This window comes from Furipterus horrens, unplaced genomic scaffold (assembly GCF_987537825.1).
Source record: "Furipterus horrens unplaced genomic scaffold, mFurHor1.1.pri manual_scaffold_13, whole genome shotgun sequence".
Taxonomy (NCBI): Eukaryota; Metazoa; Chordata; class Mammalia; order Chiroptera; family Furipteridae; genus Furipterus; species Furipterus horrens.
In genome coordinates, this window is record NW_028327183.1 from 47,322,909 (window position 1) to 47,334,390 (window position 11,482).

Genomic DNA, 11,482 nt, shown 5'->3' on the forward strand with positions numbered 1-11,482 from the left:
TTACAGGTGTGAATGTTTCTTAAATGGACAGTACCTATGGGTCTGGTTCTGTTTTGCATATATAGATATATACAATGGAATATTACCCATGTAGTGTTGACTAAAGGAACATCCAAACTCGAGAGAATTTTTATTTGAGCCAAACTGAAAACTGCCAGGAAGCAAAACCTCAACGGATGGGGAAAATGCTCCCGAGAATGGCAGTTTTGCAGTTTATTTCATGCATTACAATCAAAGAAAGAGGTGTGAGGGGGGTCACAGGAAATTCATTGCTGGTAGGTTAGGGAGGTCTGAGAAAGCAAAGCGCGGAAACCTCTGGCGTCAGATAAAGAGTAAACCAGAGAGACAAATAATTCTTTTACATCGGTGGGTGCAGGATAGTTAGCAATGAATATTTATAGCACATAGAGATGGTAAAAGATGTGGAGAGCCGGGGACAACCTGACTTCTCAGGCCTTCATCTCACTCGGAGTAAAGGTTCATGTCCTTTGGTAGCTGAGGACCTCACCCATCTCCCCGGGCCGCCCTCTGAGCCTCTCTGCTCCCAGCTCCTCACACTCGCCTGGCACCCACCATGCCCAGCCCCCAGGCTGGGTGGGCACACTCCCACCTCTGCACTTAGCCTCCATTTGCCTGGACCGTTCCACAGTGGTGCACATGGCTTGAGTGTTTGCTGCTCAGACAAACCCTCCCCACTTCAAACAGCAGGCCGCAGCTCCCCTTTTCCTGCATCACGATCTGACGCATATATACGAGTATATATTTTTTAAAAGATTTTATTCATTTATAATATTTTTAGAGAGAGGGGAAAAGAGGGACAAAAATGTTAGGTTCAACAGAGAGGAGAAACGACAGAACAGGCCATAGTTTAAAAGATTTATTTGGCCAGCTCTGGCAGTTGGGCTGAGACCAAAGCGGTGTCAGCCCCAAACAAGAACGAGGCGGGGGTCTTTAAAGGGGAGCAGGAGTTGACTGGACCCCCTGCAGATGGTCCAATGGGGGAGTTGATTAGGAGTGGGAGTTGATTCTGAGAATAGAGAAGTTGCTAAATTCCTGTCTGCAGAAAAAGATACACAGGAACTTGCTGGTATCAGCTGTTACTGTGAGGGCAGCAGATTTATTGGGGGCTAGGCAGTCCCTGACACCAGCAATTACTGTGGGGGTGTTACAGAGCAAAAGGGGGTGCTTTAACAGGGTGCCTTGGTGTAAAACCCAACAACTAGTATTGAGGAAAACAGGTATTTACAGTATTCCAACCTGGGGAGGGCAGTGAGCACTCCGGCTCAGGGCCCTGTTCCCCCACAGGACCCAGCACTTCCCTTGCTCCCCAAAAGGCTATGAGCCAAAAACATGCCCAGAAATTCCCCACCCCTTATCTGTCAGCTCTCTCCTTCAGGATCTGGGGTATGATGTCATCAGCCTCCATGTAACAGTCCAGGAAAACATGTGCCGTGTTGCACTGGATCACGGAGGGCTCTCTGCCCTTTCAAAGCCGCATGGAGTTCCTCTTCTAAAATGCCTGCTGCCTTATTTTTAAATTCCTGACCGTGGTCTGTGACACAGTAGGCACGGTAACTGGTTCTGACCATTCACAGAACCCTGCGCAGGCTCTGTTGCTCTTTCCACACCATTCCATAGTCAAAATCCCTCTCATCTCCTTGGGGCCTTGGAAGAACCAAAGCTGTTTGCATAACTATGACACTAGCTACCAGCCACCGATATGCAAAGGCATCTTGAAAGCTGTTCCCTTCTATCTGTCCCCTAACCCGCAGGCTCTTGGGATTTTGGGGGACCCCTACTCTGTAACAGGGGCAGCAGACTTATGGGGGCTAGGCAGTCCCTGACACCAGCAGTTACTGTGGGGACAGCAGATTTATGGGAGCTTGCTAAAACCAGAATTCCCAGAACCCAGGTCTTATGCCTAAGAGTATGGGCCCTGACCAGGGATCAAACCTTCAACTTTTTGGTGTATGGGATGAGGCTCCAACCAACTGAGCCACCCGGCCAGGGCAAGGGTGCTTGTCTTGCCCACTGTTATCTCAGCACTGCACCTGGTCCTGCCCTTGGATTAGTACAATAAATGTTTGAAGACTAAATGACTATTGGTTGAGACGTTTCCAGCCTGAAAGGTGGTTTCCTGAGGTATAAGTCATAGAACAGTACGCACGTGGCTAAAACAAGACAGTCCCAGATATAACATTTTTCCAAGGAGAAGATCCAAAAGAGTTCCTCTATCCCAACTGGCGGGGGTAAACTCTTCAGGGCGGATGTCCATTTAGAGTGATGTGAATTTAGTTTACTTCATGTGACACAATTTAAAATACTGATTAGGTTTGTTCCCACTCTTCCCTCTCACCTTTGTGGAACTCATGTCCTTGTCACAGGTGCCAGCCCCATCCATGTCATATCAGCATAAGTCAGCTCAGCCACCTCCTTCCCCCCAGCCAGGACGCAGGTCCTGGACTGTTCCATTTTTCTCAGGTTTTGTCATTGGTCCTGTCACACAACTTCTTACTCTGTGTTCTTTAAAAGGGTGTTTATAGCAACATCCAACTGAGACAGGCCAGTAAGCCGGGACAAGTGGAACAGGGACACTGAGCCAGGGGAGCAGTGGGCAGCGGTAGCTCATCCAGGCTAATCACCTGATCCTGTCCCCAAGGCCCCTTTTCTCTGACTTCCCAGTGAGCTAAGGCAGCCCAGCCTGGGCTCTCCTGTTGCTTCTTCTATGCTAAGTTCTTCCTTGTTTCACTGTCCCCAGCTTTAGTAAATGTACCCTCATAGTCACCTGGACTCATGTTGTGAAATCTTTCTTGCACAAAGTCAAGAGCCCGCACACCAGTGGCAGGCCCTAGGCCAGTGGTTCTCAACCTTCCTAACGCCACGACCCTTTAATACAGTTCCTCATGTTGTGGTGACCCCCAACTATAAAATTATTTTTGTTGCTACTTCATAACTGTAATTTTGCTACTGTTATGAATCATAATGTAAATACCTGCTATGCAGGATGTATTTTCATTATTACAAATTGAACATAATTAAAGCATAGTGATTAATCACAAAAACAATATGTAATTATATATGTGTTTTCCAATGGTCTTAGGCAACCCCTGTGAAAGGGTCATTTGACCCCCAAAGGGGTCGTGACCCACAGGTTGAGAACCGCTGCCCTAGGCCGACCCACTCAGAGTCAGGCCCCCTGTCTGGTAACAGGGAGGGTTTCATGCCAGGAATAATTACTTATCTCTTATATGTTTACTGGTTTGGGCTTTTTTCTTTTGATTCCATCCAGGTGACCTCTAGAAGCATGTCACGCTGCCACTAAGGTTGCTACAACTAATGTTCTTCACCCAGCAGTGCTTTGTCAATAGGAATTGAAATTGCCCTGTAAAGTCAGGAGCTGAAATAACGCGGAGACCTGGCCCTCGCTGCTCTGAGGGAAACGAGGGAGGCTCTGGTGCACGGGCAGGTGTACACAGGAGCTCCGAGCATGTGAAGGCAGGAAGGCGCTGCCATTCTCTTGGGAGTGGGGAGCTTTGCTCTCTCCCAGGGGCTGCGGGGACTTGGGCAAAGCCTGGCCGCAGGCTGAGCTCCTCCCCTTGGCCAGGGTGGCTAGCAGGTATTTGTGTCTGAAACAAGAGCCTTAACAACTGGAGGGGCAGGGACTGTGCAGTGGCTAAGGGGCTTGGCTGCACTCACAGGCCTCGTGTTTTCTCCTGGATCAGGACTGCGTGTCTTGATTTCAAATAACTAATAAAAATAGAATCCGTCTGGGCAGCTGTCTGTGGAGCAACACTGCGCCTTTCCCCAGCCTCTTCTTTCCTGGCTGTCTCCCTGCCCCCGAGCTCACAGAACCTTTCCCCTTCTTCTTTCCTCAAGACGCCTTCCATTTGACTCTTTCTCACAAACTTGAGAGGCCCCTTTATAAAAAAATTTTTTTTTAAATTTATCCTCGCCCAAGGACACTTTTCGTCACTTTTTTAGAGAGAAAGGAAGAGAAAGAGAGACTCATCGACGTGAGAGAGAAACATTGATTGCCTCTGGTATGTGCCCGGACCGGGCATTGAACCTGCAACCCTTTGGTTACGGGACGATGCTCCAAACGACTGAGCCACGCCAGCCTGGGCTGAGGGCCCTTCTTTAGCTTCTGTAGCTTATTTCCTGAGCCCTTTTCTTCTATGGCTCACTTCTTCTACCTCTGTGACTTTCTAAATAAACTTTCTCTTACAATTTGAAAAAAGAAAGAGTCAATCCGAAGGCTATCTGTTCGTTTTGTGGCACCTTCACCAAGGCGGAGGTAAGGTTTTTTCTTTCCAGGTTCCATTTTAATCACCTAAGTGATGGCTGTTTAGGCTCATTGCAGTTCTAACATTAGTCCGCCTTTTAGTTACCAAATCCCACCTGTCCAACAGGTACAGACGGCTTGTTTATTCCCTGCTGGGTGCAGCTGTGTTTGTTTTTCCATTCTTTTCTTCTCATTCTCTTCTGCCTGGACTTGCTTCTTCTGTGTCAACAGTAGGATGCAGAACCAAGCTCCTGGGTCCCATCCCGCATGAGACACAGCCCAGAGGGCTGGAGATGATGGCTGGGTGGGAAGACAAAGGCCTCGGCTGTACTCCTGGCCCCGGCTCCAGCTAGTGGCCTCAGACAAGCCCTCACCAGTCTCAGTTTTATCGTATCTCTCTTGGGGTTTTCTCACCTGCCCTCGTCTGCCAGGTGACCTGTTGGCTCTCCAGGCAGGGTCTTGAAGCTAGGACTGCCTTGGGTGGCCTTTGAATTCCAACAACAGGTCCAGACCCTTAGTTTTACTGGAACACGGGGCAGTAACCTGGTATAGAGAACTGATCATGCTCCCAAACTCATCCGAGAGCAGGACAACGACCATAACACCAGCTTACGAGAGAGGAAAATGAGCCAACAGCCCAGTGCTCCTTGGAGCGTTTCTTTTCCAATGGGCAAAAGTCGATTTTAGTCACCTTTCTGGATGGAATACTCATAAATTTACCACAATTATAGTGACCATTTTGAGGAAGGAAAGGAATGTCAAAGGAGCTGCCCATACTAGGAAAATTAGGAAGTGCACATATATAAAAAGTTGTGTGGGGTGGGTTGGGTGGGGGAGAGAAATTGGGGGAAAAGGGGACAACTGTAATTGAAAAACCAAAAAAAAAAAAAAAAAAAAAAAAAAAGTTGTGTGGCTCAGTGGGTTGAGTGCACACATGCAAACCGAACGGTCGCCAGTTCGATTCCCAGTCAGGGCACATGCCTGGCCCGGGCCCAGGTCCCCAGTGGGGGGCGGGCGAGAGGCAACTGATGTATGTTTCTCTCCCACATCAATGTTTTCCTCTTTCTCCCACCCTTCCCCTCTCTCTAAAAATAAATAAATAAAAAATATTCTTAAAGTTTCTGTATTTGTTTATAAATAAAGAAATCATCCAAAATCCCACAATCCAGAGAAAACCACTCTTTAACATTTGGCGTGTAATATACAGTCGGCCCTTGAACAACGCAGACGTTAGGGGAGCTGGCCTTCCCACCCCCACGTGCGGTCGTAAATCCCCATGTGTAACTTCTCCCTCCCCCCCAAACTTAGCTACTAATATCCTACTGTTAGCCAGAAGCTTTACCAATAACATAAACAGTCAACTAACATACTTTGTATGTTTTATAGACTATATTCTTACAATACAGTAATCTAGAGAAAACCTGTTAGCAAAATCATGAGGAAGAAAAGATCCATTTATAGTAGCTACTGAAAAAAATCTGTGTATAAGTGAGCCCTCTCAGTTCAAATCCGTTGTTCCAGGGTCAACTGTATATGTAAATATACTTTTTCCCCTTCTGTTCTCATCCCCACCTCTGGAAGCCCTAAGATTCCCTCCCTCCAGCTGGCCCTCTGCAGAGATCTCCAAGCCCTGGTGTTATGCAAAGAGCTGAGCTCTGAGAAAATGTTCGTATGTTCGTGGATTCCAAATAATTGACCCCGAGGACTGGCTGTGGAAGATAGGGGTTTGTTAGGACTTAGGCGCACACCGCTGGTGAGGGGCCGGTGAAGTTTACCGCAAGCCAGGCTTCCTGGTGCGGGGTTATAGAGAGTACAGGGAACCACGCGGACAGGGCATTCGGGGCAGCTGGGCAAGACTGAAACGGCGGCTTCTGTGTGGTTGTTCACAGTCCGGGCTTACACGCAGAAGCAGTTTCTCCCTTGACTGGGGAGCTGGCCAGGCTCCCAAGGTCTCTCAGTCCGCTGACGGGCAATCTTCACTGTGTTCCCTCAGCGTGGGAGCGGGGAGCTGGAGCTCGGGAAGGGGCCCGTGTTCCTGTTGCAGTAGAATGAGTAGCAGAGGGGAAATAAAGGCAGGATCCTCACTATTGCAATCTAACAAAGGACTTCATAGAGGAGGCTAGAAGCCTTGTCTGATAATAATGCCAGGTATTCCAACATCACAGGAAACACCATGTTAGCACAGGAGGAGGAAAGTCCTTGAAGTTTTGTGTATTGATTACACTATCTGGGAAAGAAAACCTTTGAAACTGCTTTCATCCCAAGATCAGAAGGGCGGGAGAGAGTCCACAGTGCCTGAAGGGAAGAAGCTGGTAAAACAGCTTTGGTTAATTGCCTACCTTTGGTCACTGTTTTATGAAGGAGTCCCTAATGCTTACAGAAAGGGACCATAAATGACTTTGGCTAACTGCCCCAACTTTAATCAACTGCCTCCTGTCACGTGTCTGTTTTATAGCAAGATGAGCAAATGGAGTCTGGAGCAAGATAAGGATTCAGACTAACAGACCCCACACATACCTAAGTTTGGGTAGTCACGTCCCCTACGGGGGAAGCTGGCACCACTTTTACCCATCAATCAAAATGTAACTCCCTTGCTCCATCCCACCAACTATATATGTCCTCGGAACAAAGGACTTGTGCTCTTGGCGCTCTTGTCTCTGGCCACCCTAGGGCGAGCTTGCTTTTGCTCTCCCGTTCGCTAATAAAGTGTGTGCATGCTAATAGGCTTGCTGATCTGTAATTCTTTATTGTGTCAGTGAGAAGAACCAGGGTTTCTCCAGGTACATTCCCATATACCATACACCTGGTAGCCGGGGCCCAGAGTGGGGCACGTGTGATCTTGGGTGAGTTGTTTGCCCTCCCTGAGCCTCAGTTGCTTTTTCTGTAAAATGGGGACTGTCATCCCTTATCACCCAAGCTGCAGGAAGAGAATGCATGCTAAATACTGATCCTGAGGCCTGACACATCCTTGGTGCCCAGAAGGATTTTCTCTGGGGAAAGTGTGGAGGGGATGGGGTCTTGTGCATCTCCAAGGCTCCAGCGGAGGCGATGCAGTGCCCCCTTTCCCAGTTTGGGGGTGGGGAGGCCACATCCTGCCAGCTGCCCAGACTCCAGGGTCTGCAACCCTACCCACTGTCCTTCGCCCCTCCCCTCCTCCACCAGGCGGATGTATGAGCATCTCAGACAGACAGACAGACACAGATGGGTGTGAAGGGACAGTCAGACCGGCTGCTCCTCCAGTGCACGCTGCTGCTGCATATTCCTGTAAATACACACCTTTAACGTAGAATCATGCTACACATACTGCTTTCACATTCCTCCTTCACTCAGTGCTATATCGAGACCACTTTTCTGTCAATACAGATAGATCTCTATGATTTTTTGCAGGGGTGAATACACTGACATTGTGTGGGTAAACCAGATTGGTAACCAGTCCCTCTGGTTGAACATTGATATACAAAGACATATTTGCATGTGAATCTTTGCTCACATGTTCATTTATCTGTAGGACAAATGCCTGCAAATGGAAGTGGTTCAAAAAGAATGTATAGTCCTGACTGGTGTGGCTCCATTGGTATAATCCTGCAAAGGGAAAGATCACTGGTTCGATTCCCAGTCAGGGCACATGCCTAGGTTAGGTGTTTGGTCCTGATCGGGCTACATCCAAGAGACAACCAATCAATGTTTCTTTCCCTCTTTTTCTCCCTCCCTTCCCTCTCTAAAAAGAAATAAAAATTTTAAAAGAGAATGTATAGGTAGCAAAACTGTCCTCTAGAAAAGTCATACTAACCTGCTCTGCTGTGGCCCACGTGCTGTTGACACTCTGTCATGGGGAGTCAGAGTGGCTTGCCAAGGCTATGACAAGAATTTAGCCTCATGGAAATCATACAGTTATTATTGTCATCATCATCCCAGTTCCTAAAACCTTATTGCTCTTTAGTTTACAACCACGAGTCCTAGCTGCCTTTTGATTTGGCTTCTGGTTAAGAGCAACCAATGCAGTCTCTTTGCTCTTTTTTCACGTACCAACTTCCCATGCTCTGCCTGTGTCTCCACCGATACAAGCAATGCGAACAGTTATTTGCGCCTATTGAGCACTGTGACAGGCTCTGCATAGCCGCGTGCCCTTCACACACGACCTCGTTTCTGCCTCAGCACGACTCTGTGCGGCCAGGGCTGCCGCCGCTGTTCCCAGATGAAAAAACAGACTCTAGACAGTTAGGCAGTCTGGCGGCTGGCGTGGGCCTTGGTCCTAGTGCGGAGGCTTCTGCCCTTCCAGCCTCCCCGCCGGAGCGCACAGGGGATGCGTCTGGGGCCAGCGGCTGCCTTAGCTCCGTGGAGTTGTGATACTTACGGAGCAGGAGGAACGTGCAGGACTGGGTGGGAAACAGACAGGAGGGAAAACAAGATGTGCTTTTTGGTCCTTACCATGGCTTGTTTGGGGGTATTTAGACCCCTAAGGCATCAGATAGTGCCGAGTTCACGTGCAAAGATAAGTGGTTCACAGCCACAAGTGACGCACTCAAAGGGAGGGATCGTCTCTGTCCTCCTGCTTCCACCAGGAGGAACGATGGAAGACAGGCCATGTTCAGCCCCCAACCGACTGGCGCGGGAACCTGGCCGCCCAGGGCTGAGTCCCTGGGAGGCCGCCGTGAGCACTTCTCCGTGAGGGACCCCGGGTTTGCATACCTCTGTTTCCTGTGCCCTCCTTTGCCTGCTGCTCTCCTGAGCTCCACCTCCCCTGCCGGCTTCCCTGGAGAGCTGAGCCCTGGCTCCTGCTTCGGGTCCCAGCTTTCCGTACGGGCACAGTCCCCTAGACTTCTCTGCACACCACTGGTCACACTTTGTAATTAGGTTAGGGGTTTTGGTGTGATTAGTAACACCTGTTCCCCCTCCCCCCAACATCAAGTCGTTGTAAACTTCTGGAATGCAGGGACTTGACCTCTCCCCCCTGCCCCTTCCCCAGCCTGTACCCTGTACAAAGGCGGGGCTACAAACGATCCTCTCAAACAGACTGTTGGCTGTTCCCAGAGGAAGCCCCCTGCCCCCTCGAGGGCTTCTGTTAAGTGCCCCCCCACCGCCACAGACTGTTCTTACGCCCAGACTGGGGCATTTGAGGGGACAGGACAGGATGTGGTGTTGCGTAGGAAGCCAGCAGCCCTTCCTGGCAAGGAGGTGGCCCCTGTCAGGATGCCTCACACCCCGTCATGGCATATCTACGTCCGGGTCTTGTTCTCACCCCGCGTCCGAAGTGGGCAGGTGGGTGTGGATGACGTGATCACGTGTGGGCCAGGCCCTGCCCCCACCCAAGGGATAAGTGGGTGGGTGGGTGTGCCCTCAGGGGCCTGGAAAAGGAGATCACTGGTCTTTCAAAGGCATGTTACCTTAGATGCGAAAAAACAATAGACCATGGTTTCACTCATATGGGGAATCTAAAGAACAAACTGAACTAACAAGCAGAATAGAGACAGACTGGTCAATAAAGAACAGGCAGACGGCTCTGGGGAAGGGTGTTAGGAGGGGATTGAGCAAAAAAGGGAAAAAACTCATGGACACAGACAACAGTGTGGTGACTGCGGGGAGGCAGGGGTGGGGGGAGGTGGGAGAGGGTAAAAGGGGGATAAATGGTGATGGAAAAAATACAATAAAAAAAAAAAGACGATAGGCTCAGTTAAGGTAAAGATTGACCTTTGTCAAGGACTCTGTAGGCCTAGAGGACATGACTACCTGCTGTCACTTGCTTTTAGTTAGGAATTTCTAGGTTCAGACCGTCCTATGTGGTAACTTTAGGTCTCTGAGTTAGTTTCTGAGGCGGCCGTGCAGGCCTCCCCTGGGCTGGTCAGGTTTAGCATGTGCCCCTTCTTTTATCCACAATCAGCAATGGAGTAGAAGATGCATCTGGGCTTCCACATCCCAGCCCTGACTACTCTGGTCGTCACTCTGGGGATGGATCTGTCTTTCCCACCGGACTTGGAGCCCTGGGAGGCCAGGCCTGTGGCTCTTGTGGTCACCTCTGGGTCCCTAGTACTGCCCAGCACAAGGATCCACACAGACCAGGCGCTGTAGGAAGATGTGTTGAGTGAGTGAATGAACTAATGGCTTTAGGAATTATTTGAGCTCTGATTGTTACATGTCCATTAGTCCTCTTTCCCACTCTAACATACAGAATCATGTTTTCTGAAAATACTGGAATTTAGAGAAAACTTACTCAGGAAATTATGTGTGTGTGTGTGTCTGTGTGAGAGAAGGGGAGAGAGAAATTATTTTTTAACATTTTATTTATTATTGAATTTATTGGGGTAATGTTGGGTAATAAAATGATGTACATTTCAGTGGGTACATTCTATAATACATTATCTGTATGTGGTATCGTGTGTTCACCACCTCAAGTCAAGTCTCCTTCCATCACTGTTTATCCCTCTTTACCCTCTTCTGCCTCCCTACTGTTGTCTGTGTCTATGAGTTTTTGTTTTGTTTTCTTAATCCCTTCACCTTTTTCTCCCAGCCACCACGCAATCCCCCACCCCCGCCTCTGAGAGCTGTCATAGAACAATCTGGAGAGAGCTTGAGGAAGAGAGTTGGGTGTGTTTAAAAAAGGGAAGAGGCTGGCTTTGGGGACGGAGTCTGTTACTTCTGTGAGGGCAGAGACCACGTCTGTCTAGCTCACGGCTGTGTCTCCAGCACCTAGCACAGAGCCAGCCACACAGAAGGCGCTCAGTAAACAGTGAGTGGGTGAATGAATGAACCAGGCCTTGTTGAAGGAGCCTGGGTGTCTGGCTGTGCCTCTGTGGCTGTGAATCCCAGTATGCTTTGAGTACGCCTCCAATCAGGAGTAAAGTCCTTCTGGTGCCCCTCAGGGAGGACAGAGGGTATGACCCACTGCTGACAGGGGAAGCAAATATGGGACTCGCTACCCCGCACTGCCCTAAGCTCTCAGGAGACATCAGCCACTCATGCAGGTACTCCTTCCACCATAGTGGGACCTGCATCTGTCATACAACGTGTGCTCAATAAATGTTTGCTAATGAGAGGACTGGGAGGACTTGAGCTGGCATCACGCATAGCTGTGTGACTTTGGGCAAGTCGATTGTCCTCTATGAGCCTCCCATTTAGCCTCTGTACATGTGCACAATGCCATTTACCTGGCGTAGGGGGTGGGGGCCCAAAAGAAAAGGGGTAGGGGGTTCTGGCCTCAGGGAA